A 25,562-nucleotide genomic window follows, 5' to 3' on the forward strand; every position below is an offset into this window, starting at 1 on the left:
TACGGCCCCCCTACACGGCTCACCTCCTGGAAGGAGACAGGCCTGTCTTGGGGTAAAAAAGGAGAGCTAACCGGACTCCAAACATGCATCCAAACCCTGGTGGACAAGAAGCTCAAGCTTGTCAACGTAGTCCAGGTTATGCTCATCCGCCTGATCCTCCCGTGTCAACGACGGGCCTTCAATCTGTGGGAGTTCGACCCGGTGCATCATCAAACTCTAAACAGGCTCTTCGACACGACGTACGAAGATGCCTGGAGGATGCTTTTCAAGGGCGCCGAGGCTCCCGCATCCTCTACTGAGGATCGCGGATTCAGCGTGCAGCGTCACGCGCTCGTGGTAAGCTGTTTTTTTCCTTTTACAGGGTATCAGTTTTCCATAGTTTGACTCTATGCGGGATCTAAGCTCCCTTTCCTCTGACAGGATTAGCAGGTGACGTCCGGACAGATCAACTGTCCGGCCCCTTTGCCTGAAGGCCCAGCGGACGCTCGCTTGGCAAGGCTGCTGGTTCCGGCGCCCTATGTGGTGCCAGAGAAGAAGGCCACGAAAAGGGCCACGGGGACTCGAAAGAGCACCCGTCGCCAGGAGGTGTCGGATTCATCATCCGACGGTCCCGAAGCGCCTTCCTCTCGTGAAGGCGAGGAGGAAGAAGAAGAAACCTCTCCCCCTCCAGCGGGAGGAGAGAAGAAAAGGAAGGCCGCCCTCTCTGAGGAGGCCGGAGGGTCCAAGAAGGGGTAAACCCTTCCTCCGGACTACTCCGCCAACGGCGATGACGGCGGAGATGAGTGGCAGCCCAGGGCCAAGCCCCTGGCAAAATCGTAAGTATCCAGATACCGGAGTAATTCATAGTATTCGTTTATTGCATAGCTTTCCCTTATGTCGAATATGCTTATGCAGCCCACCCAAAGACCGGCTCGACGCGTCGTCGAGTGGCTCACTGGACTCGTCGGATGTGAACTCGCTTCCGACGGCTTCCTCCCCCCGCTCTACGGACGACACCGAGGTGTTGTCCCAACAGGTTCCAAGCAGGGAGGAGGTGGTCCCGGAGGCACCGCAAGGCGACCTCTCGGACTCCAGGAGTAAAGGGGATGAAACCCCCTAGGGCTCCAAGTCCGGCTCTAGGCCGGACACCGCTTCTGACCCTTCAAAGGTTCCGGAGTCCGGCGGGGGACCTTCTTCCAAGAGGAGCAAGTCCACCGTGCCGGCGGCCTCTGTCCAACCAGAGGCGCTGGACAATATGCTGGAGGCGCTCCAAGGCGCCTCCATCGACGAGGAGCACCGCGCTATTATGAGTGCGGTGGTCCAGAAGGTTTAGTCCGCAAAAAATGGACTGACTGAAGCTTGTACTAGCCTTTTGACAGGCTTTGAGGTAAGTAAAGAAAGTGTAAATAATAGTACCACATAGACAGTAGCCCCTGATGCTCTGTTTGGCGTTCGGGAAGAAAAGCCGAATAGAGGATCAAATAGAATTCACACGAGTATAACAAAAATGAGTCAATATGCATGTGCAGGCTACCCTGCTTGCGTCCGCCGCACTGACTGCGGAAGTGGACACGCTAAACCAGGACCTCAAAAGGTCTGAGCAAGAGCTCGAGCGTGCCAATAAGCAGCTCGAGGAAAATGAAGGTAAGAAATACCTTGTTAAAAATATATATATAAAAGGTGCAATTCCAAGAAATGACAGGATTATCGTGGCTATTGTAGGGGCCACGTCTGAGGTGACGACCCTTAAGCAAGCGCTGGACGAGGCCGAGATGAATTCGGCCTCGGAGCGCACCAAGCGGGAAAAGTATGAGACCGAGGTTGGCAAGGTGCGGCAAGAGCTCCAGGCTCTCATGGAAAAACATGAGAGTTTGGAGCGTGACTCAAAGACGCAAGCGTCCCAGCTTGCGGTGGCTATTGAAAATGCCAAATCTGCCAAGGCCGAATCCCAGAAGACCCTCCAGGAGTTGGATGAGGTGAAGAAGATAGCGGCGGGTAAGGCATTCTTTATGCAAAGTAAACACATAAACGTGGATCTTCCCCGGAGTGTATCCGATGCCGCCGCATTCTATCGAGCCGAGGAGGGCAGCTCGACGGGTGTTCTGGTCTCAGTATGCTGAGGCCGGACACCCCGTGCCCCTGAGCGACTAGCTGAAGCAACTGGTCGAGCTCCACAAGGCGGCCGAACAGGCCATGAAGGGCCTCCTAGTTCGGCTGTGGCCTGGAGAGGCTCTGCCTGGGAGCTATTTCGGGCTGGTGCGGCGGCTGGTGGAGGCCTGCCCAAGGCTCGAAGTCATGAAGCGCTCCGTCTGTATTGAAGGTGCCCGTAGGGCCTTTTCCCGTGCTAAGGTGCACTGGGGCAGGCTGGATGCAGAGAAGCTTGTGAAGGACGGGCCACCAGCGGGGAAAGAGTATCGCAAGCCCGAAAATTACTATAAGGATGTTCTGAAGGGTGCCTGCCGTGTGGCGGATGAATGTACTAGGGATGTAATTCTTGAGTAAAACTCGCTCGTGTTTGTCCTGTGTGCTGAAAACTTGTTCATATGCGCTGAGCAATGCTGCTTGAATTTAAAATATTACCTTCTATGTAGCTGTTTATCAATACTGAGAGATGGCGAGTCGTCGGCTTCTGCCCCCTTGCTGCTAGTGCTGGGGTGTTTGGGGATAAACCTGGGTGCTATTTTTCTCATATTTGGGTCCTTCGAGGGAGGCGCTCAGCCCAACGAACGAGGCAATCGGACTAAAATGCGTGAACACTCTCACTTAGCCATAGAATTCTATAATTTTAAATTTCGGCGAAGCCCCTAGTATTCGGAAGACCGAGTTCGGGGAGCTATCCACGCCTTGGCCGGACAGAGCCGACTCCTCGCCATAAGCGACATAAGTCTTTAGGGACTCGAAAAAACGTCTCGAACAACGACCAGCTCTCGCTTCATCATGATAGCTTTCTCCACTGTGGTGCTCGGCCCAGCTCAACTGGGCACAATCGAAGTGCTTCTCCTAGTGCTACCTTAGCCGATATAGCGGAACGTAAGGCACCAAAACATAGGAGCCGGGCAAACCCAACTATTGACCCAAGACATGATTCGGAGCCGATGCATATAGTGCTATAAGTTCGGGGTGCCGCACTTGTGAAAGTGTTCGGACTTCTCACACCATATTGAGGGGTGCTAAAATCCCCTGGCGTATTTTGGCCGTACCAAGTTGTACGGGTGCAACATGTCGTTAAGGAACATTTATTTATAAAAAGATAATGCAAAAAATAGATAAAAGCTATGCATTGTTTATTAAAAATAGCTGCGATCAAAGCAGAACGATACAAGTAATGCGATAAAGGAAAAGTTGGACTACTTAACATGTCTGCTCCAGGGGCAAGCTGCGGAATAGTATGCAAAACAGGTATACTGATCGTGATGACCACCTGGGATTTCTGTAATGTGGCATGGCTTGTCTGCTTCCCTGGTTCTTGCATCGTTTGTGCGGCAATTGAACTGCCGAATAGGCCTTCCAAAGAGTAGAGTCCTGGAAGTAAGAGAAAAGTAAAAAATCGGCAGCCCCTAGTGCGGTTTAAGCCGTGTTTTGGGCGTGCCATGATGGTGCCCCTCCCCCTATGCCCATGGTATTTCTAGAGCGAAATTATGTACGTGAAGTACTGGCGTCACCTTTTTGCTAGGGTTGGGGTTGGGGCCGTATTGCTACGCCTGCTCAGAACCTGACAGCTGGTCTTGCTGTACGTTACTCCGGGCGCGCTTGACGATGTTCGGACGTTTAATGGCCGGACTAGAGAACTGCCTGGAGAGGCTGCTTTCTACTTCCGCTGCAAGGGCCGCCATGTGCTCCTCCGTTCGGAGGGAGCATTCGTGTAAGTGCATCTAGTGCCACCCCTAATTAGTTTTGGAGTATTGACGACAAACCTAGTTGAGGGACCAATGTGTTTGTGAAGATTGCAGGATAACACAGGTAGAAGTCCCTCATTGATTCGGTTTTACTACCAGTGATGACCCCTAAAAATGTATGAAGGCATTGAAGTCAAAGGTGGTATATGAAGATATTCACATTGAAGACTATGACAAGAGAAGACACTATATGAAGCCTATGGAGCTCGAAGACTTAGATCTTTCGTAGTTCTTTTTCTTTTGTGTTGAGTCATAGGAACCACCGTACTGTTAAGTGGGGACCAAGAGAACCAGTCAGAATGACTGAAGTGATGCCTAAACCAAAAACCTATGTCTTCGAATGAAGACTATGAGAGCGAATCTTATCCAGAGTCGGACAAGTCAGCTTTGCTTGTAGCCCAAGTAAAGTTGTCGTGTGAGTTTGAAATCTGACCGTTGGAACACGTGTTAGTTCCTTAGTGACCCAGGGTCATTTCGGACAAATCAGGTCGGGTTGCCAAGTGGCTATAAAAAGCCCACCCCCTACAACCATAAACGGTTGGCTGCTCAGATTGAAAGTACGGCTTTTGTCGTTTGAGAGCAACCCACCTCGAAGCCTTTGAGAGAGAATTCCTTGCGAGGATAAAGCCCTAACCACCAGAGCCAGAGAGAATTGGGCATCACTTAAGTCTTCTTGTCTATGTGATCTGAAGACTTATTACACTTGAGGACTGTGCATCCTCCAGCCGGCTAGGCATTGCGTTCTGAGCATGCAAGAGACATTGTGGATTGCCGGTGAACGAAGTCTGTGAAGGTTTGGGAGTCTACCTTGAAGACTTACCAGAGTGATTGGGAGAGGTCTATGTGACCTTAGCTCAAGGAGAATACGGTGAGGACTGGGTGTCCTGAGCTGCGTGTTCAGGACTGGGTGTCCGGGACTGTGTGTCCTAAGGTTTAAATACCTAGCCCCTCCAACCAGACGTACAGTTGTCACAGCAACTGGAACTGGTCCAACAAATCATTGTCTTCAACGAGTCACTGGTTTCATCTTCACTTCACTTTACTTACTGTTACTCCTTGTGAAGTCATTGTATGTTTGCACTATCATTTGTCTTCACTGAGTGACTGCGTGTTTTGTTTGGCTTCACAATATCTTCCTACCTGATCCTTACTACCTAGCTGCTATTAGTCTTTGTGCTTTCACTTCATTGAATACTTGACTATGGTTTGCCTAGTGTAGTCTACCTTCCAGTGCATGGTAATAGGTTTAATTTTATCGTTTGTCTTCAAAACTTCTATGTTCTGAAGACTTTCATAAAAATCGCCTATTCACCCCCCCTCTAGTCGATATAACGCACTTTCAATTGGTATCAGAGAAAGGTGCTCCCTTGTTCTGTGTGATTCGGTTTAACCACCTGGAGTTTTAGCTATGTCGACTGCAGGGATAATTAAAGTCTCCGCTGCATGCCCCGTCTTCGATGGAACTGAATATCCCTACTGGAAGAATAAGATGCGCATGCATCTTGAAGCCATTGATGTCGACCTATGGTATGTCGTCGAGAACCGCATTCCCAAGGCTGGAGAAGGTGTCACTGCTGCTGATGTCAAGAAATTCGTTCAACTGGACTCTACTGCCAAGAATATCATCTGTGGTCATCTGACCAAAGGACAGTATGGCCGTGTGAGTGCTTTGAAGACATCCAAGCTGGTCTGGGACTGGCTCTCCAAGGTCAATGAAGGCATCTCAACCCAGAGAGATCAGAGAATCAGTGTCCTTCGCAACCTCTTCAACCGCTTCAAGCGAAATGACAATGAGAATGTCCAGCACACATTTGACCGACTCACTGATATCACAAATGAGCTTCAAGCCCTCGGCGCCACTGAGATTACCAAACACGAAGTCGTCAAGACGCTGCTCAGATCACTTGATAGTTCGTTTGACATCCTGGCCCTGATGATTCAAGAACGTCCTGATTTCAAGACACTCGATCCGTCTGACATACTTGAGAGGCTCAACACACATGAGTTTCAGCTTTCGGAGAAAAGAGATATCTACGGTCCAAACTATGGGCGAACTCGTGCCTTGAAGGCAAAAGCTGTCTCCTCATCTGAAGAAGCATCTGACAACAGTTCTGATGATCCTGAAGACATTGGAAGGGAACTTGCTATGCTTGTCAAGAAGTTCCAAAAATACACCAAGAAGAAAGGCTTCAGAAAGTCTTCCCGATCTAGTTCAAGGAATGATGAAGCTCCTGCTCATAACTACAAGAAGAAAACATGTCACAAGTGCAAGAAACTTGGACACTTCATCTCTGAGTGTCCACAGTGGGACAATCAGAACAAAAAGAAGAAGAAGAGCAAGGAATATGACTCTGACGACAAGAAGAAGAAGAAATACTCAAAGTCTTCTTCCATGTCTTCCTCAAAGTCTTCATCACACAAGAAGAGCTCATCTGGCAAGGCACGTGCGTTTGTTGGCAAGGAAATGGATTCAGAGGAGGAGTCTGCTTCTGAGGAGGCGGAGGTGGGGTCTGAGGAGGAATCCGACTCAGGCGTCGCATGTCTGGCTACAACATACGTTGCCAAGTCCATCTTCAACACTGAAGACAATGACTTCATCACCGACACCGATGCAAATGACAAGGACTACTCCGCTTCTACCTACTGCTTCATGGCACGCGGTGCCAAGGTAAACACACGCACTACTCACTATCAAACATCTAGTGACGATGACTCTGATTGTGGTTCAAAACCTAGCTACAAAACACTTGCTAAAATTGCAACTGAAAAACAGAAAGCTATGGAACATATTCAAAAACTGTTAGACAGAAGCGATGATCTGTTAGGTGCTGAAATGACTCGATCTGAATCCTTAATTGAAGACATAAAAAATCTTCACGTTAAGTATCAGGAACTTGAAAGTCGTCATGAAACTCTCTCAACAACTCATGAAAAGCTTTCCTACGATTATCTTCAAAGGAAGCAAGATCTTGAGAAATTGAGAGCGGTTCATGAAGATCTTCAAACGGAAAACGAGTCACTTCGCGCCAAACAGATCAGTCCCGCTCAGGAAGGATTTGAACCACCATGTCTTAAATGCATTGAGCGTGATAATGCTATTTCTGTTGCTGAATGTTCTACTGCTACTGCTGTTGCAATATCTTGAACTATTAATGTGGTAACTAACCCCTCTGCTGAGGATACCACTGCTATTGCTGATGATAATGCTAGGTTGAAGACATTGCTTGAAACATGGATGTACAAAAGTCTTAAAGGGCATCAGACGCTATGTGATGTCCTGAAAAAGCAGATTCTAAACCGAAACCCTAGGAAAGAGGGTGTAGGGTTCATAAGGAAAATGAATGCAGATGGCTCTTACTGGAAACCTGAGCAGTACCCCAAAACCATGTGGGTTGCTGCAAAGGAACCTTCAGCAGATCCATCCAATCTATCTGGCTTCACTTGTACTAACCCCATTATCATTGATGAATCCTTTGATGCAAACTATATACTGTTTAAGAATCAGAATGGTGAAGTATTTGCCAGGTACATTGGTACTAACTGCAAGAATGGACCACCTATGAAGAAGATCTGGGTTCCGAAAAGGTGTCTGGAGAGTCTTCCTGTGAATGTCATCATGACACCTCACGTGAAGAAGACAAACCTCAGACCAAAGGCTTCATACGGTCCAAAGGCTTCATACAGACAGAGGACTCACCTGAGTCGCACTAACGCAAATGTTTTGCAGGGAAACCATACTCAGGCATATGAATATGAGAGTGGTTCATCAAACCGCCATGTTCATAAGACCAAGAACTATTCTGCTTATTCTTATGAGTACTATTGTCCGCCTGCAAGACTGTTTGCCAAGGCTTCAAAGCCAAAATTCTCAGATGTTGCACTTAGACTTATTGCTTCTAAGCCGCCCTTGATGTGGGTGGCTAAGAAAGCTTAACTCTTTTTTGCAGGGAAAGGTCTCCAGCAGAAAACCAAAATCATATGACGCTATTGCTGGGGACCTTAAACATCTTGTAGGGCGCAAGATCAAATGCCCAAATGGTCTTACTATGTACTTCGTACCTGAATCGCTTGCTACTCTCCCTATTAGTCCTAACCTGGTTCTAACCTTTCATAACCCACTGGTTCGTCAAATGTTTTTGCTTCACAATGCTCTTGGTGAAGCCTATCCCCCTAACTGCACTGTAGGGTTTGACACCAGCGTCTTCAGAATGGATTATTGACAGTGGGTGCACAAATCACATGACTGGCAAAAGAAGTCTTCTTATGGACTCAACCTTATGTCCATCCGACAAGAGCCACATCACATTTGCTGACACTGGTAAAAGTAAGGTATTGGGTCTAGGTAGAGTTGCAATCTCAAGGGATCAACACATGGATAAAGTCATGCTTGTTGAATCCCTTGGCTTAAACTTAATGTCTGTCTGAATGCTTTGCGATTTGAACATGATCGTAATGTTTGGAAAATATCGTTGCCTTGTACTAATGGAATCTGACAAGTCTCTAGTGTTTGAAGGGTATCGAAAAGATGATTTGTACGTGGTAGATTTCTCAGCAGGGGCACAACTTGCAGTATGTCTTCTAGCAAAGGCTTCAGAATGCTGGCTCTGGCATCGGAAGCTGGGACATGCTGGCATGAGGAACCTCCACACCCTTGCGAAGAAGAAGCATGTCATAGGCATCAAGGGTGTCAAGTTCAAGAAAGACCACTTATGCGGTGCCTGTGAAGCAGGGAAGATGACGAGGGCCAAACATCCCTCGAAGACAATCATGACCACTACTCGACCCTTCGAACTGCTTGACATGGATCTTTTCGGTCCCACAAATTACTCAACTCTAACTACTACTGCTTGCCTCTATGGCTTCGTTATTGTTGATGATTATTCTAGATATACTTGGGTGCACATAATCCTTTACAAGACTGAAGTGCAAGATGTATTCAGACGCTTCGCCAATCGAGCTATGAAAAATTTTGGCGCCAAGATAAAGCACATTAGAAGTGACAATAGCACTGAATTAAAGAACACTGGCCTTGATACATATCTTGATACCTTGGGCATCACACATGAATTCTCAGCCCCGTACACGCCACAGCAGAATGGCGTCGTCGAACGCAAGAACAGAACACTAATTGAGATGGCCAGAACGATGCTAGATGAATACAAGACCCCAAGAAAATTCTGGCCCGAAGCCATTGATACTGCATCACTGGTAGAAAAAGGGCCTATAGTCCCGGTTCGTAAGGGCCTTTAGTCCCGGTTCCTGAACCAGGACTAAAGTGTCGGTACTAATGCCCTGACCCTTTAGTCCCGGTTCAATCCAGAACCGGGACTAAAGGGCGCGGCCACGTGGAGCTCCACCTTTAGTCCCGGTTAGTAACACCAACCGGGACTAAAGGAAATTTTATGGTTTTTTTTTTTGAAAATTTTTTTGAAAAATTTTTTTTGAATTTTTTTTTCAAACTTGTGAATTATTTTAACCTCTAGTCTGTAATCACCACCCCTCATCACTTCTCAATTTATCCTCTAATCACCCCTCATCATTCCAAATCATCTAACTTCCCGAACGGTCACCCATCCTCCCACTCCCCCAGCTTGAGCACGCTTAACTTCCGGGTTCTATTCTCCCTCGCTCCAAGTCTGCACTTGTTATTTTCCTGACAATAGTAAGATGTCAATCCTATTAACCTTCACGAATTTTGCTTGAGCATGAAGTGACACATTTCCCTATTTGAGTTTAAAACTATTGTTTTAAAAAACAATAATTATTTAGTAACATTAATATTTCTTGAATAATTAGTTTGACCATTGTTTGACCACAGTTTGACCACAGTTTGACCAGATTTGACCAAAATTGAAATAACTAAAATAATTATTTAGTAACACTAATATTCTAGAATAATTAGTTTGACCATTGTTTGACCACAGTTTGCCCACTGTTTGAATATTTTTCAATTTTTTCCACTCTAGATCTTAAAAGCCCCGTAACTTTTTTTCTATTAGGTTTTTAAGGATTTTGAAAATGTTTTTGACCATAGTTTGCCCAGCGCATTGTTGAACTGAAGCAGAAGATTGACTATGAAAAGGCTTAGTTCAAGAAGCATATGGCCAAGATGTCTCTGTCTCACACTGGCAAAGAGCTAACAGCTGCTGCCATTCTGCGCAACGACGACATTGATCTGTCAAGTGATGAAGATCTTGCAAATGACGCTCTTGAGCAACTCATCAAGAGCAAAGAAGAAGCAGAAATCTTCAATGATCTGCCTCTCTTTGATGTCACCATCATCCACAACTTCATTGACGAGTGGTTTGACACGCCAAACATCAGCTTTGAAGATCTGCAGCTACCCATTGGCCTCAGTGTCCCCTTCCAAGGCGCCATTGCTTCAGAACTTGCTATTGACCAGCGCATTGTTGAACTGAAGAAGAATATTGACTATGAAAAGGCTTAGTTCAAGAAGCATATGGCCAAGCTTAGCATGCAAGAAGTGAAGAACTTCAAGACAATGATGCACGACCTCAAGGAAGCCTTTGTGAAGAAGCGTGCAGAAGCTCAGGGTTCGCGTGAGCGCATGAAGACTCTGGCTGACAGATTTTGAAAATGTTTAACGGGGTTCCCCCTTTTAAATTTGGATGTAACTTTTTGAGTAGATGATTTTTCATATAAAAAACTTTTTCATCCGAGTTAGTATGCAAAAGTTATGCCCATTTTTAGAAATTTCAGAGAGATTTTGCAAATAAAGTCAAAATTCACATTTGCAAATTTTCCCAACAACTAGACCACATATCTCATGAGAAACTTATTTTCTTTTATTTTTTTTGACATTTCCATTATTTTCTTTGGATTCCTCACTTGTACTCATCTGTGGATTCGTACAAATCTGGAACCAACTTCTTATCTATGAGTGAATGTCTTCGCACGATGAGGTCAATGTCTTCTAAACTGATTTATCTTCAAAATCTTCTGAGAATGCATATGACCTCTTCCCCTTCCCTCGCACCTTAATGCTGTCATAGGTACATGTCCGTGGGAGAATCCTTTGGTTCTCATAGTCTGCATTCATTTGCAGAATTCTTACAACATCACATAAATTCTCCCGAAGCTAGTTCCTGTTGGTCCAGCAAACAAAAACCTTTGAAGCCTTTGAACGTCTTGAAGCCTTTCAAGTTAAAGTTTATGGCTTTAGAGAAAGCAGCAAGGAAGGGTGGCAGAAAGCGGCGTGGTGAGACCTCCAGAGATCTGCCAGATGAACTCTCAGAAATGTACAAGACAGATCCTGAAGAGGATTACAGTCAGCGCAAGACCTGAATCCAGAGATGAAGCCATTGCTCAAGGCTTCTATCCATGCATGGTCCGTGGACCATAGCCTGCTGAGGCACACTCGTCGTCACTGCTATGGTGTCGTGACGACAATCTGTTCAAGCGCAACTTCCAGTTTGCTCAGAACTCGGCGAAGCAGAACAAGAAGTCTTTTGGGTTAGACTTCAACCCTGGTCCCTCATCTCCAAGGGCAGATGGCACACGACATGCAGAACCCAATGTCAGCGGTCCTTTCGCCAACCTTGAAGGCCTCATCACCTACATCTTGGTTCAAGGGACTGCAGTGAATGAGCCTGCAGCTGACACTGAGTCTGATGACGCGCCTGCAGTGCCGAAGCCAAAGCAGTTGAAGAAGCCAAAAGCTTCAAAGCCGGCCCCTTCACCAAAAATCTCAAGGGCGAAGCCATTGGCAACTTCACCTCCTGAAGACAGTGTGCAATCTGAAGACTTATCACGCGTCTCCAAGCCCAGAAGGCCAAGATGCCTCTGTCTCGCACTGGCAAAGAGCTAACAGCTGCTACCATTCTGCCCAACGACGACATTTTTCTGTCAAGTGATGAAGATCTTGCAAATGACGCTCTTGAGCAACTCATCAAGAGCAAAGAAGAAGCAGAAATCTTCAATGATCTGCCTCTCTTTGATGTCACCATCATCCACAACTTCATTGACGAGTGGTTTGACACGCCAAACATCAGCTTTGAAGATCTGCAGCTACCCATTGGCCTCAGTGTCGCCTTCCAAGGCGCAATTGCCTCAGAACTTGCTATTGCCCAGCGCATTGTTGAACTGAAGCAGAAGATTGACTATGAAAAGGCTTAGTTCAAGAAGCATATGGCCAAGCTTAGCGTGAAAGAAGTGAAGAACTTCAAGACAATGATGCACGAGCTCAAGGAAGCCTTTGTGAAGAAGCGTGCAGAAGCTCAGGGTTCGCGTGAGCGCATGAAGACTCTGGCTGACAGATTTTGAAAATGTTTAACGGGGTTCCCCCTGTTAAATTTGGATGTAAATTTTCGAGTAGATGATTTTTCATATAAAAAACTTTTTCATCCGAGTTAGTATGCAAAAGTTATGCCCATTTTTAGAAATTTCAGAGAGATTTTGCAAATAAAGTCAAAATTCACATTTGCAAATTTTCCCAACAACTAGACCACATATCACATGAGAAACTTATTTTCTTTTATTTTTTTTGACATTTCTATTATTTTCTTTGGATTCCTCACTTGTACTCATCTGTGGATTCGTACAAATCTGGAACCAACTTCTTATCTATGAGTGAATGTCTTCGCACGATGAGGTCAATGTCTTCTAAACTGATTTATCTTCAAAATCTTCTGAGAATGCATATGACCTCTTCCCCTTCCCTCGCACCTTAATGCTGTCACAGGTACATGTCCGTGGGAGAATCCTTTGGTTCTCATAGTCTGCATTCATTTGCAGAATTCTTACAGCATCACATAAATTCTCCCGAAGCCAGTTCCTGTTGGTCCAGCAAACAAAAACCTTTGAAGCCTTTGAACGTCTTGAAGCCTTTCAAGTTAAAGTTTATGGCTTCAGAGAAAGCAACAAGGAAGGGTGGCAGAAAGCGTCGTGGTGAGACCTCCAGAGATCTGCCAGATGAACTCTCAGAAATGTACAAGACAGATCCTAAAGAGGATTACAGTCAGCGCAAGACCCGAATCCAGAGATGAAGCCATTGCTCAAGGCTTCTATCCATGCATGGTCCGTGGACCACAGCCTGCTGATGCACACTCGTCGTCACTGCTATGGTGTCGTGACGACAATCTGTTCAAGCGCAACTTCCAGTTTGCTCAGAACTTAGCGAAGCAGAACAAGAAGTCTTTTGGGTTAGACTTCAACCCTGGTCCCTCATCTCCAAGGGCAGATGGCACACGACATGCAGAACCCAATGTCATCGGTCCTTTCGCCAACCTTGAAGGCCTCATCACCTACATCTTGGTTCAAGGGACTGCAGTGAATGAGCCTGCAGCTGACACTGAGTCTGATGACGCGCCTGCAGTGCCGAAGCCAAAGCAGTTGAAGAAGCCAAAAGCTTCAAAGCCGGCCCCTTCACCAAAAATCTCAAGGGCGAAGCCATTGGCAACTGCACCTCCTAAAGACAGTGTGCAATCTGAAGACTTATCACGCATCTCCAAGCGCCAGAAGGCCAAGATGCCTCTGTCTCGCACTGGCAAAGAGCTAGCAGCTGCTGCCATTCTGCGCAACGACGACATTGATCTGTCAAGTGATGAAGATCTTGCAAATGACGCTCTTGAGCAACTCATCAAGAGCAAAGAAGAAGCAGAAATCTTCAATGATCTGCCTCTCTTTGATGTCACCATCATCCACAACTTCATTGACGAGTGGTTTGACACGCCAAACATCAGCTTTGAAGATCTACAGCTACCCATTGGCCTCAGTGTCGCCTTCCAAGGCGCCATTGCTTCAGAACTTGCTATTGCCCAGCGCATTGTTGAACTGAATCAGAAGATTGACTATGAAAAGGCTTAGTTCAAGAAGCATATGGCCAAGCTTAGCGTGCAAGAAGTGAAGAACTTCAAGACAATGATGCACGAGCTCAAGGAAGCCTTTGTGAAGAAGCATGCAGAAGCTCAGGGTTCGCGTGAGCGCATGAAGACTCTGGCTGACAGATTTTGAAAATGTTTAACGGGGTTCCCCCTGTTAAATTTGGATGTAACTTTTCGAGTAGATGATTTTTCATATAAAAAACTTTTTCATCCGAGTTAGTATGCAAAAGTTATGCCCATTTTTAGAAATTTCAGAGAGATTTTGCAAATAAAGTCAAAATTCACATTTGCAAATTTTCCCAACAACTAGACCACATATCACATGAGACACTTATTTTCTTTTAAATTTTTTTGACATTTCCATTATTTTCTTTGGATTCCTCACTTGTACTGATCTGTGGATTCGTACAAATCTGGAACCAACTTCTTATCTATGAGTGAATGTCTTCGCACGATGAGGTCAATGTCTTCTAAACTAATTTATCTTCAAAATCTTCTGAGAATGCATATGACCTCTTCCCCTTCCCTCGCACCTTAATGCTATCACAGGTACATGTCCGTGGGAGAATCCTTTGGTTCTCATAGTCTGCATTCATTTGCAGAATTCTTACAGCATCACATAAATTCTCCCGAAGCCACTTCCTGTTGGTCCAGCAAACAAAAACCTTTGAAGCCTTTGAACGTCTTGAAGCCTTTCAAGTTAAAGTTTATGGCTTCAGAGAAAGCAGCAAGGAAGGGTGGCAGAAAGCGTCGTGGTGAGACCTCTAGAGATCTGCCAGATGAACTCTCAGAAATGTACAAGACAGATCCTGAAGAGGATTACAGTCAGCGCAAGACCCGAATCCAGAGATGAAGCCATTGCTCAAGGCTTCTATCCATGCATGGTCCATGGACCACAGCCTGCTGATGCACACTCGTCGTCACTATTATGGTGTCGTGACGACAATCTGTTCAAGCGCAACTTCCAGTTTGCTCAGAACTCAGCGAAGTAGAACAAGAAGTCTTTTGGGTTAGACTTCAACCCTGGTCCCTCATCTCCAAGGGCAGATGGCACACGACATGCAGAACCCAATGTCACCGGTCCTTTCGCCAACCTTGAAGGCCTCATCACCTACATCTTGGTTCAAGGGACTATAGTGAATGAGCCTGCAGCTGACACTGAGTCTGATGATGCGCCTGCAGTGCCGAAGCCAAAGCAGTTGAAGAAGCCAAAAGCTTCAAAGCCGGCCCCTTCACCAAAAATCTCAAGGGCGAAGCCATTGGCAACTGCAGCTCCTGAAGAAAGTGTGCAATCTGAAGACTTATCACGCGTCTCCAAGCCCCAGAAGGCCAAGATGCCTCTGTCTCGCACTGGCAAAGAGCTAACAGCTGCTGCCATTCTGCGCAACGACGACATTGATCTGTCAAGTGATGAAGATCTTGCAAATGACGCTCTTGAGCAACTCATCAAGAGCAAAGAAGAAGCAGAAATCTTCAATGAGCTGCCTCTCTTTGATGTCACCATCATCCACAACTTCATTGACGAGTGGTTTGACACGCCAAACATCAGCTTTGAAGATCTGCAGCTACCCATTGGCCTTAGTGTCGCCTTCCAAGGAGCCATTGCTTCAGAACTTGCTATTGCCCAGCGCATTGTTGAACTGAAGAAGAAGATTGACTATGAAAAGGCTTAGTTCAAGAAGCATATGGCCAAGCTTAGCGTGCAAGAAGTGAAGAACTTCAAGACAATGATGCACGAGCTCAAGGAAGCCTTTGTGAAGAAGCGTGCAGAAGCTCAGGGTTCGCGTGAGCGCATGAAGACTCTGGCTGACAGATTTTGAAAATGTTTAACGGGGTTCCCCCTGTTAAATTTGGATGTAACTTTTCGAGTAGATGATTTTTCATATAAAAAACTTTTTCATCCAAGTTAGTATGCAAAAGTTATGCCCATTTTTAGAAATTTCAGAGAGATTTTGCAAATAAAGTCAAAATTCACATTTGCAAATTCTCCCAACAACTAGACCACATATCACATGAGAAACTTATTTTCTTTTATTTTTTTTGACATTTCCATTATTTTCTTTGGATTCCTCAGTTGTACTGATCTGTGGATTCGTACAAATCTGGAACGAACTTCTTATCTATGAGTGAATGTCTTCGCACGATGAGGTCAATGTCTTCTAAATTGATTTATCTTCATAATCTTCTGAGAATGCATATGACCTCTTCCCCTTCCCTTGCACCTTAATGCTGTCACAGGTACATGTCCGTGGGAGAATCCTTTGGTTCTCATAGTCTGCATTCATTTGCAGAATTCTTACAGCATCACATAAATTCTCCCGAAGCCAGTTCCTGTTGGTCCAGCAAACAAAAACATTTGAAGGCTTTGAACGTCTTGAAGCCTTTCAAGTTAAAGTTTATGGCTTCAGAGAAAGCAGCAAGGAAGGGTGGCAGAAAGCAGCGTGGTGAGACCTCTAGAGATCTGCCAGATGAACTCTCAGAAATGTACAAGACAGATCCTGAAGAGGATTACAGTCAGCGCAAGACCCGAATCCAGAGATGAAGCCATTGCTCAAGGCTTCTATCCTTGCATGGTCCGTGGACCACAGCCTGCTGATGCACACTCGTCGTCACTGCTATGGTGTCGTGACGACAATCTGTTCAAGCGCAACTTCCAGTTTGCTCAGAACTCAGCGAAGCAGAACAAGAAGTCTTATGGGTTAGACTTCAATCCTAGTCCCTCATCTCCAAGGGCAGATGGCACACGACATGCAGAACCCAATGTCATCGGTCCTTTCGCCAACCTTGAAGGCCTCATCACCTACATCTTGGTTCAAGGGACTGCAGTGAATGAGCCTGCAGCTGACACTGAGTCTGATGACGCGCCTGCAGTGCCGAAGCCAAAGCAGTTGAAGAAGCCAAAAGCTTCAAAGCCATCCCCTTCACCAAAAATCTCAAGGGCGAAGCCATTGGCAACTGCACCTCCTGAAGACAGTGTGCAATCTGAAGACTTATCACGCGTCTCCAAGCCCAGAAGGCCAAGATGCCTCTGTCTCGCACTGGCAAAGAGCTAACAGCTGCTACCATTCTGCGCAACGACGACATTGAACTGTCAAGTGATCAAGATCTTGCAAATGACGCTCTTGAGCAACTCATCAAGAGCAAAGAAGAAGCAGAAATCATCAATGATCTGCCTCTCTTTGATGTCACCATCATCCACAACTTCATTGACGAGTGGTTTGACACGCCAAACATCAGCTTTGAAGATCTGCAGCTACCCATTGGCCTCAGTGTCGCCTTCCAAGGCGCCATTGCTTCAGAACTTGATATTGCCCAGCGCATTGTTGAACTGAAGCAGAAGTTTGACTATGAAAAGGCTTAGTTCAAGAAACATATGGCCAAGCTTAGCATGCAAGAAGTGAAGAACTTCAAGACAATGATGCACGAGCTCAAGGAAGCCTTTGTGAAGAAGCGTGCAGAAGCTCAGGGTTCGCGTGAGCGCATGAAGACTCTGGCTGACAGATTTTGAAAATGTTTAATGGAGTCCCCCCTGCTAAATTTAGATGTAACTTTTCGAGTAGATGATTTTTCGTATAAAAAACTTTTTCATCCGAGTTAGTATGCAAAAGTTATGCCCATTTTTAGAAATTTCAGAGAGATTTTGCAAATAAAGTCAAAATTCACATTTGCAAATTTTCCCAACAACTAGACCACATATCACATGAGAAACTTATTTTCTTTTATTTTTTTTTTGACATTTCCATTATTTTCTTTGGATTCCTCACTTGTACTGATTTGTGGATTCGTACAAATCTGGAACCAACTTCTTATCTATGAGTGAATGTCTTCGCACGATGAGGTCAATGTCTTCTAAACTGATTTATCTTCAAAATCTTCTGAGAATGCATATGACCTCTTCCCCTTCCCTCGCACCTTAATGCTGTCACAGGTACATGTTCGTGGGAGAATCCTTTGGTTCTCATAGTCTGCATTCATTTGCAGAATTCTTACAGCATCACATAAATTCTCCCGAAGCCAGTTCCTGTTGGTCCAGCAAACAAAAACATTTGAAGCCTTTGAACGTCTTGAAGCCTTTCAAGTTAAAGTTTATGGCTTCAGAGAAAGCAGCAAGGAAGGGTGGCAGAAAGCAGCGTGGTGAGACCTCCAGAGATCTGCCAGATGAACTCTCAGAAATGTACAAGACAGATCCTGAAGAGGATTACAGTCAGCGCAAGACCCGAATCCAGAGATGAAGCCATTGCTCAAGGCTTCTATCCTTGCATGGTCCGTGGACCACAGCCTGCTGATGCACACTCGTCGTCACTGCTATGGTGTCGTGACGACAATCTGTTCAAGCGCAACTTCCAGTTTTCTCAGAACTCAGCGAAGCAGAACAAGAAGTCTTATGGGTTAGACTTCAACCCTAGTCCCTCATCTCCAAGGGCAGATGGCACACGACATGCAGAACCCAATGTCATCGGTCCTTTCGCCAACCTTGAAGGCCTCATCACCTACATCTTGGTTCAAGGGACTGCAGTGAATGAGCCTGCAGCTGACACTGAGTCTGATGACGCGCCTGCAGTGCCGAAGCCAAAGCAGTTGAAGAAGCCAAAAGCTTCAAAGCCGGCCCCTTCACCAAAAATCTCAAGGGCGAAGCCATAGGCAACTGCACCTCCCGAAGACAGTGTGCAATTTGAAGACTTATCACGCGTCTCCAAGCCCAGAAGGCCAAGATGCCTCTGTCTCGCACTTGCAAAGAGCTAACAGCTGCTACCATTATGCGCAACGACGACATTGAACTGTCAAGTGATGAAGATCTTGCAAATGACGCTCTGGAGCAACTCATCAAGAGCAAAGAAGAAGCAGAAATCATCAATGATCTGCCTCTCTTTGATGTCACCATCATCCACAACTCTATTGACGAGTGGTTTGACACGCCAAACATCAGCTTTGAAGATCTCCAGCTACCCATTGGCCTTAGTGTCGCCTTCCAAGGCGCCATTGCTTCAGAACTTGATATTGCCCAGCGCATTGTTGAACTGAAGCAGAAGATTGACTATGAAAAGGCTTAGTTCAAGAAGCATATGGCCAAGCTTAGCATGCAAGAAGTGAAGAACTTCAAGACAATGATGCACGAGCTCAAGGAAGCCTTTGTGAAGAAGCGTGCAGAAGCTCAGGGTTCGCGTGAGCGCATGAAGACTCTGGCTGACAGATTTTGAAAATGTTTAACGGGGTTCCCCCTGTTAAATTTGGATGTAACTTTTCGAGTAGATGATTTTTCATATAAATTTTTTTTCATCCGAGTTAGTATGCAAAAGTTATGCCCATTTTTAGAAATTCCAGAGAGATTTTGCAAATAAAGTAAAAATTCACATTTGCAAATTTTCCCAACAACTCGACCACATATCACATGAGAAACTTATTTTCTTTTATTTTTTTTGACATTTCCATTATTTTCTTTGGATTCCTCACTTGGACTGATCTCTGGATTCGTACAAATCTGGAACCAACTTCTTATCTATGAGTGAATGTCTTCGCACGATGAGGTCAATGTCTTGTAAACTGATTTATCTTCAAAATCTTCTGAGAATGCATATGACCTCTTCCCATTCCCTCGCACCTTAATGCTGTCACAGGTACATGTCCGTGGGAGAATCCTTTGGTTCTCATAGTCTGCATTCATTTGCAGAATTCTTACAGCATCACATAAATTCTCCCGAAGCCAGTTCCTGTTGGTCCAGCAAACAAAAACCTTTGGAGCCTTTGAACGTCTTGAAGCCTTTCAAGTTAAAGTTTATGGCTTCAGAGAAAGCAGCAAGGAAGGGTGGCAGAAAGCGGCGTGGTGAGACCTCCAGAGATCTGCCAGATGAACTCTCAGAAATGTACAAGACAGATCCTGAAGAGGATTACAGTCAGCGCAAGACCCGAATCCAGAGATGAAGCTATTGCTCAAGGATTCTATCCATGCATGGTCCATGGACCACAGCCTGCTGATGCACACTCGTCGTCACTGCTATGGTGTCGTGACGACAATCTGTTCAAGCGCAACTTCCACTTTTCTCAGAACTCAGCGAAGCAGAACAAGAAGTCTTTTGGGTTAGACTTCAACCCTGGTCCCTCATCTCCAATGGCAGATGGCACACGACATGCAGAACCCAATGTCATCGGTCCTTTCGCCAACCTTGAAGGCCTCATCACCTACATCTTGGTTCAAGGGACTATAGTGAATGAGCCTGCAGCTGACACTGAGTCTGATGACGCGCCTGCAGTGCCGAAGCCAAAGCAGTTGAAGAAGCCAAAAGCTTGAAAGCCGGCCCCTTCACCAAAAATCTCAAGGGCGAAGCCATTCGCAACTGCACCTCCTGAAGATAGTGTGCAATCTGAAGACTTATCACGCGTCTCCAAGCCCCAGAAGGCCAAGATGCCTCTGTCTCGCACTGGCAAAGAGCTAACAGTTGCTGCCATTCTGCGCAACGACGACATTGATCTGTCAAGTGATGAAGATCTTGCAAATGACGCTCTTGAGCAACTCATCAAGAGCAAAGAAGAAGTAGAAATCTTCAATGATCTGCCTCTCTTTGATGTCACCATCATTCACAACTTCATTGACGAGTGGTTTGACACGCCAAACATCAGCTTTGAAGATCTGCACCTACCCATTGGCCTCAGTGTCGCCTTCCAAGGCGCCATTGCTTCAGAACTTGCTATTGCCCAGCGCATTGTTGAACTGAAGCAGAAGATTGACTATGAAAAGGCTTAGTTCAAGAAGCATATGGCCAAGCTTAGCGTGCAAGAAGTGAAGAACTTCAAGACAATTATGCACGAGCTCAAGGAAGCCTTTGTGAAGAAGCGTGCAGAAGCTCAGGGTTCGCGTGAGCGCATGAAGACTCTGGCTGACAGATTTTGAAAATGTTTAATGGAGTCCCCCCTGCTAAATTTAGATGTAACTTTTCGAGTAGATGATTTTTCGTATAAAAAACTTTTTCATCCGAGTTAGTATGCAAAAGTTATGCCCATTTTTAGAAATTTCAGAGAGATTTTGCAAATAAAGTCAAAATTCACATTTGCAAATTTTCCCAACAACTAGACCACATATCACATGAGAAACTTATTTTCTTTTATTTTTTTGACATTTCCATTATTTTCTTTGGATTCCTCACTTGTACTGATCTGTGGATTCGTACAAATCTGGAACCAACTTCTTATCTATGAGTGAATGTCTTCGCACGATGAGGTCAATGTCTTCTAAACTGATTTATCTTCAAAATCTTCTGAGAATGCATATGACCACTTCCCCTTCCCTCGCACCTTAATGCTGTCACAGGTATATGTCCGTGGGAGAATCCTTTGGTTCTCATAGTCTGCATTCATTTGCAGAATTCTTACAACATCACATAAATTCTCCCGAAGCCAGTTCCTGTTGGTCCAGCAAACAAAAACCTTTGAAGCCTTTGAACGTCTTGAAGCCTTTCAAGTTAAAGTTTATGGCTTCAGAGAAAGCACCAAGGAAGGGTGGCAGAAAGCGTCGTGGTGAGACCTCCAGAGATCTGCGAGATGAACTCTTAGAAATGTACAAGACAGATCCTGAAGAGGATTACAGTCAGCGCAAGACCCGAATCCAGAGATGAAGCCATTGCTCAAGGCTTCTATCCATGCATGGTCCGTGGACCACAGCCTGCTGATGCACACTCGTCGTCACTTCTATGGTGTCGTGATGACAATCTGTTCAAGCGCAACTTCCAGTTTGCTTAGAACTCAGCGAAGCAGAACAAGAAGTCTTTTGGGTTAGACTTCAACCCTGGTCCCTCATCTCCAAGGGAAGATGGCACACGACATGCAGAACCCAATGTCATCGGTCCTTTCGCCAACCTTGAAGGCCTCATCACCTACATCTTGGTTCAAGGGACTATAGTGAATGAGCCTGCAGCTGACACTGAGTCTGATGACGCACCTGCAGTGCCGAAGCCAAAGCAGTTGAAGAAGCCAAAAGCTTCAAAGCCGGCCCCTTCACCAAAAATCTCAAGGGTGAAGCCATTGGCAACTGCACCTCCTGAAGATAGTGTGCAATATGAAGCCTTATCACGCGTCTCCAAGCCCCAGAAGGCCAAGATGCCTCTGTCTCACACCGGCAAGAGCTAACAGCTGCTGCCATTCTGCCCAACGATGACATTGATATGTCAAGTGATGAAGATCTTGCAAATGACGCTCTTGAGCAACTCATCAAGAGGAAAGAAGAAGCAGAAACTTCAATGATCTGCCTCTCTTTGATGTCACCATCATCCACAACTTCATTGACGAGTGGTTTGACACGCCAAACATCAGCTTTGAAGATCTGCAGCTACCCATTGGCCTCAGTGTCGCCTTCCAAGGCGCCATTGCTTCAGAACTTGCGATTGCCCAGCACATTGTTGAACTGAAGCAGAAGATTGACTATGAAAAGGCTTAGTTCAACAAGCATATTGCCAAGATTAGCGTGCAAGAAGTGAAGAACTTCAAGACAATGATGCACGAGCTCAAGGAAGCCTTTGTGAAGAAGCGTGCAGAAGCTCAGGGTTCGCGTGAGCGCATGAAGACTCTGGCTGACAGATTTTGAAAATGTTTAACGGGGTTCCCCCTGTTAAATTTGGATGTAACTTTTCGAGTAGATGATTTTTCATATAAAAAACTTTTTCATCCGAGTTAGTATGCAAAAGTTATGCCCATTTTTAGAAATTTCAGAGAGATTTTGCAAATAAAGTAAAAATTCACATTTGCAAATTTTCCCAACAACTAGACCACATATCACATGAGAAACTTATTTTCTTTTTTTTTGACTTTTCCATTATTTTCTTTGGATTCCTCACTTGTACTGATCTGTGGATTCGTACAAATCTGGAACCAACTTCTTATCTATGAGTGAATGTCTTCGGACGATGAGGTCAATGTCTTCTAAACTGATTTATCTTCAAAATCTTCTGAGAATGCATATGACCTCTTCCCTTCCCTCGCACCTTAATGTTATCACAGGTACATGTCCGTGGGAGAATCCTTTGGTTCTCATAGTCTGCATTCATTTGCAGAATTCTTACAGCATCACATAAATTCTCCCGAAGCCAGGTCCTATTGGTCCAGCAAACAAAAACCTTTGAAGCCTTCGAACGTCTTGAAGCCTTTAAAGTTAAAGTTTATGGCTTCAGAGAAAGTAGCAAGGAAGGGTGGCAGAAAGTGTCGTGGTGAGACCTCCAGAGATCTGCCAGATGAACTCTCAGAAATGTACAAGACAGATCCTGAAGAGGATTACAGTCAGCGCAAGACCCGAATCCAGAGATAAAGCCATTGCTCAAGGCTTCTATCCATGCATGGTCCGTGGACCACAGCCTGTTGATGCACACTCGTGGTCACTGCTATGGTGTCGTGACGACAGTCTGTTCAAGCGCAACTTCCAGTTTGCTCAGAACTCAGCGAAGCAGAACAAGAAGTCTTTTGGGTTAGACTTCAACCCTGGTCCCTCATCTCCAAGGACAGATGGCACACGACATGCAGAACCCAATGTCATCGGTCCTTTCGCCAACCTTGAAGGCCTCATCACCTACATCTTGGTTCAAGGGACTGCAGTAAATGAGCCTGCAGCTGACACTGAGTCTGATGACGCGCCTGCATGCCGAAGCCAAAGCAGTTGAAGAAGCCAAAAGCTTCAAAGCCGGCCCCTTCACCAAAAATCTCAAGGGCGAAGCCATTGGCAACTGCACCTCCTGAAGACAGTGTGCAATCTGAAGACTTATCGCGCGTCTCCAAGCCCCAAAAGGCCAAGATGCCTCTGTCTCACACTGGCAAAGAGCTAACAGCTGCTGCCATTCTGCGCAACGACGACATTGATCTGTCAAGTGATGAAGATCTTGCAAATGACAGTCTTGAGCAACTCATCAAGAGCAAAGAAGAAGCAAAAATCTTCAATGATCTGCCTCTCTTTGATGTCACCATCATCCACAACTTCATTGACGAGTGGTTTGACACGCCAAACATCAGCTTTGAAGATCTGCAGCTACCCATTGGCCTCAGTGTCGCCCTCCAATGCGCCATTGCTTTAGAACTTGCTATTGCCCAGCGCATTGTTGAACTGAAGCAGAAGATTGACTATGAAAAGGCTTAGTTCAAGAAGCATATGGCCAAGCTTAGCATGCAAGAAGTGAAGAACTTCAAGACAATGATGCACGAGCTCAAGGAAGCCTTTGTGAAGAAGCGTGCAGAAGCTCAGGGTTCGCGTGAGCGCATGAAGACTCTGGCTGACAGATTTTGAAAATGTTTAACGGGGTTCCCCCTGTTAAATTTGGATGTAACTTTTCGAGTAGATGATTTTTCATATAAAAAACTTTTTCATCCGAGTTAGTATGCAAAAGTTATGCCCATTTTTAGAAATTTCAGAGAGATTTTGCAAATAAAGTCAAAATTCACATTTGCAAATTTTCCCAACAACTAGACCACATATCGCATGAGAAACTTATTTTCTTTTATTTTTTTTGACATTTCCATTATTTTCTTTGGCTTCCTCACTTGTATTGATCTGTGGATTCGTACAAATCTGGAACCAACTTCTTATCTATGAGTGAATGTCTTTGCACGATGAGGTCAATGTCTTCTAAACTGATTAATCTTCAAAATCTTCCGAGAATGCATATGACCTCTTCCCCTTCCCTCGCACCTTAATGCTGTCACAGGTACATGTCCGTGGGAGAATCCTTTGGTTCTCATAGTCTGCATTCATTTGCAGAATTCTTACAGCATCACATAAATTCTCCCGAAGCCAGTTCCTGTTGGTCCAGCAAACAAAAACTTTTGAAGCCTTTGAACGTCTTGAGGCCTTTCGAGTTAAAGTTTATGGCTTCAGAGAAAGCAGCAAGGAAGGGTGGCAGAAAGCGTCGTGGTGAGACCTCCAGAGATCTGCCAGATGAACTCTCAGAAATGTACAAGACGGATCCTGAAGAGGATTACAGTCAGTGCAAGACCCGAATCCAGAGATGAAGCCATTGCTCAAGGCTTCTATCCATGCATGGTCCGTGGACCACAGCCTACTGATGCACACTCGTCGTCACTGCTATGGTGTCATGATGACAATCTGTTCAAGCGCAACTTCCAGTTTGCTCAGAACTCAGCGAAGCAGAACAAGAAGTCTTTTGGGTTAGACTTCAACCCTGGTCCCTCATCTCCAAGGGCAGATGGCACATGACATGCAGAACCCAATGTCATCGGTCCTTTCGCCAACCTTGAAGGCCTCATCACCTACATCTTGGTTCAAGGGACTGTAGTGAATGAGCCTACAGCTGACACTGAGTCTGATGACGCGCCTGCAGTGCCGAAGCCAAAGCAGTTGAAGAAGCCAAAAGCTTCAAAGCCGGCCCCTTCACCAAAAATCTCAAAGGGAAGCCATTGGCAACTGCACCTCCTGAAGACAGTGTGCAATCTAAAGACTTATCACGCGTCTCCAAGCCCCAGAAGGCCAAGATGCCTCTGCCTCACACTGGCAAAGAGCTAACAGCTGCTGCCATTCTGCACAACGATGACATTGATCTGTCAAGTGATGATGATCTTGCAAATGACGCTCTTGAGCAACTCATCAAGAGCAAAGAAGAAGTAGAAATCTTCAATGATCTGCCTCTCTTTGATGTCACCATCATCCACAACTTCATTGACGAGTGGTTTGACACGCCAAACATCAGCTTTGAAGATCTGCAGCTACCCATTGGCCTCAGTGTCGCCTTCCAAGGCGCCATTGCTTCAGAACTTGCTATTGCCCAGCGCATTGTTGAACTGAAGCAGAAGATTGACAATGAAAAGGCTTAGTTCAAGAAGCATATGGCCAAGCTTAGCGTGCAAGAAGTGAAGAACTTCA

Source organism: Triticum dicoccoides, chromosome 4A (genome assembly GCF_002162155.2).
Source record: "Triticum dicoccoides isolate Atlit2015 ecotype Zavitan chromosome 4A, WEW_v2.0, whole genome shotgun sequence".
Classification (NCBI taxonomy): Eukaryota; Viridiplantae; Streptophyta; class Magnoliopsida; order Poales; family Poaceae; genus Triticum; species Triticum dicoccoides.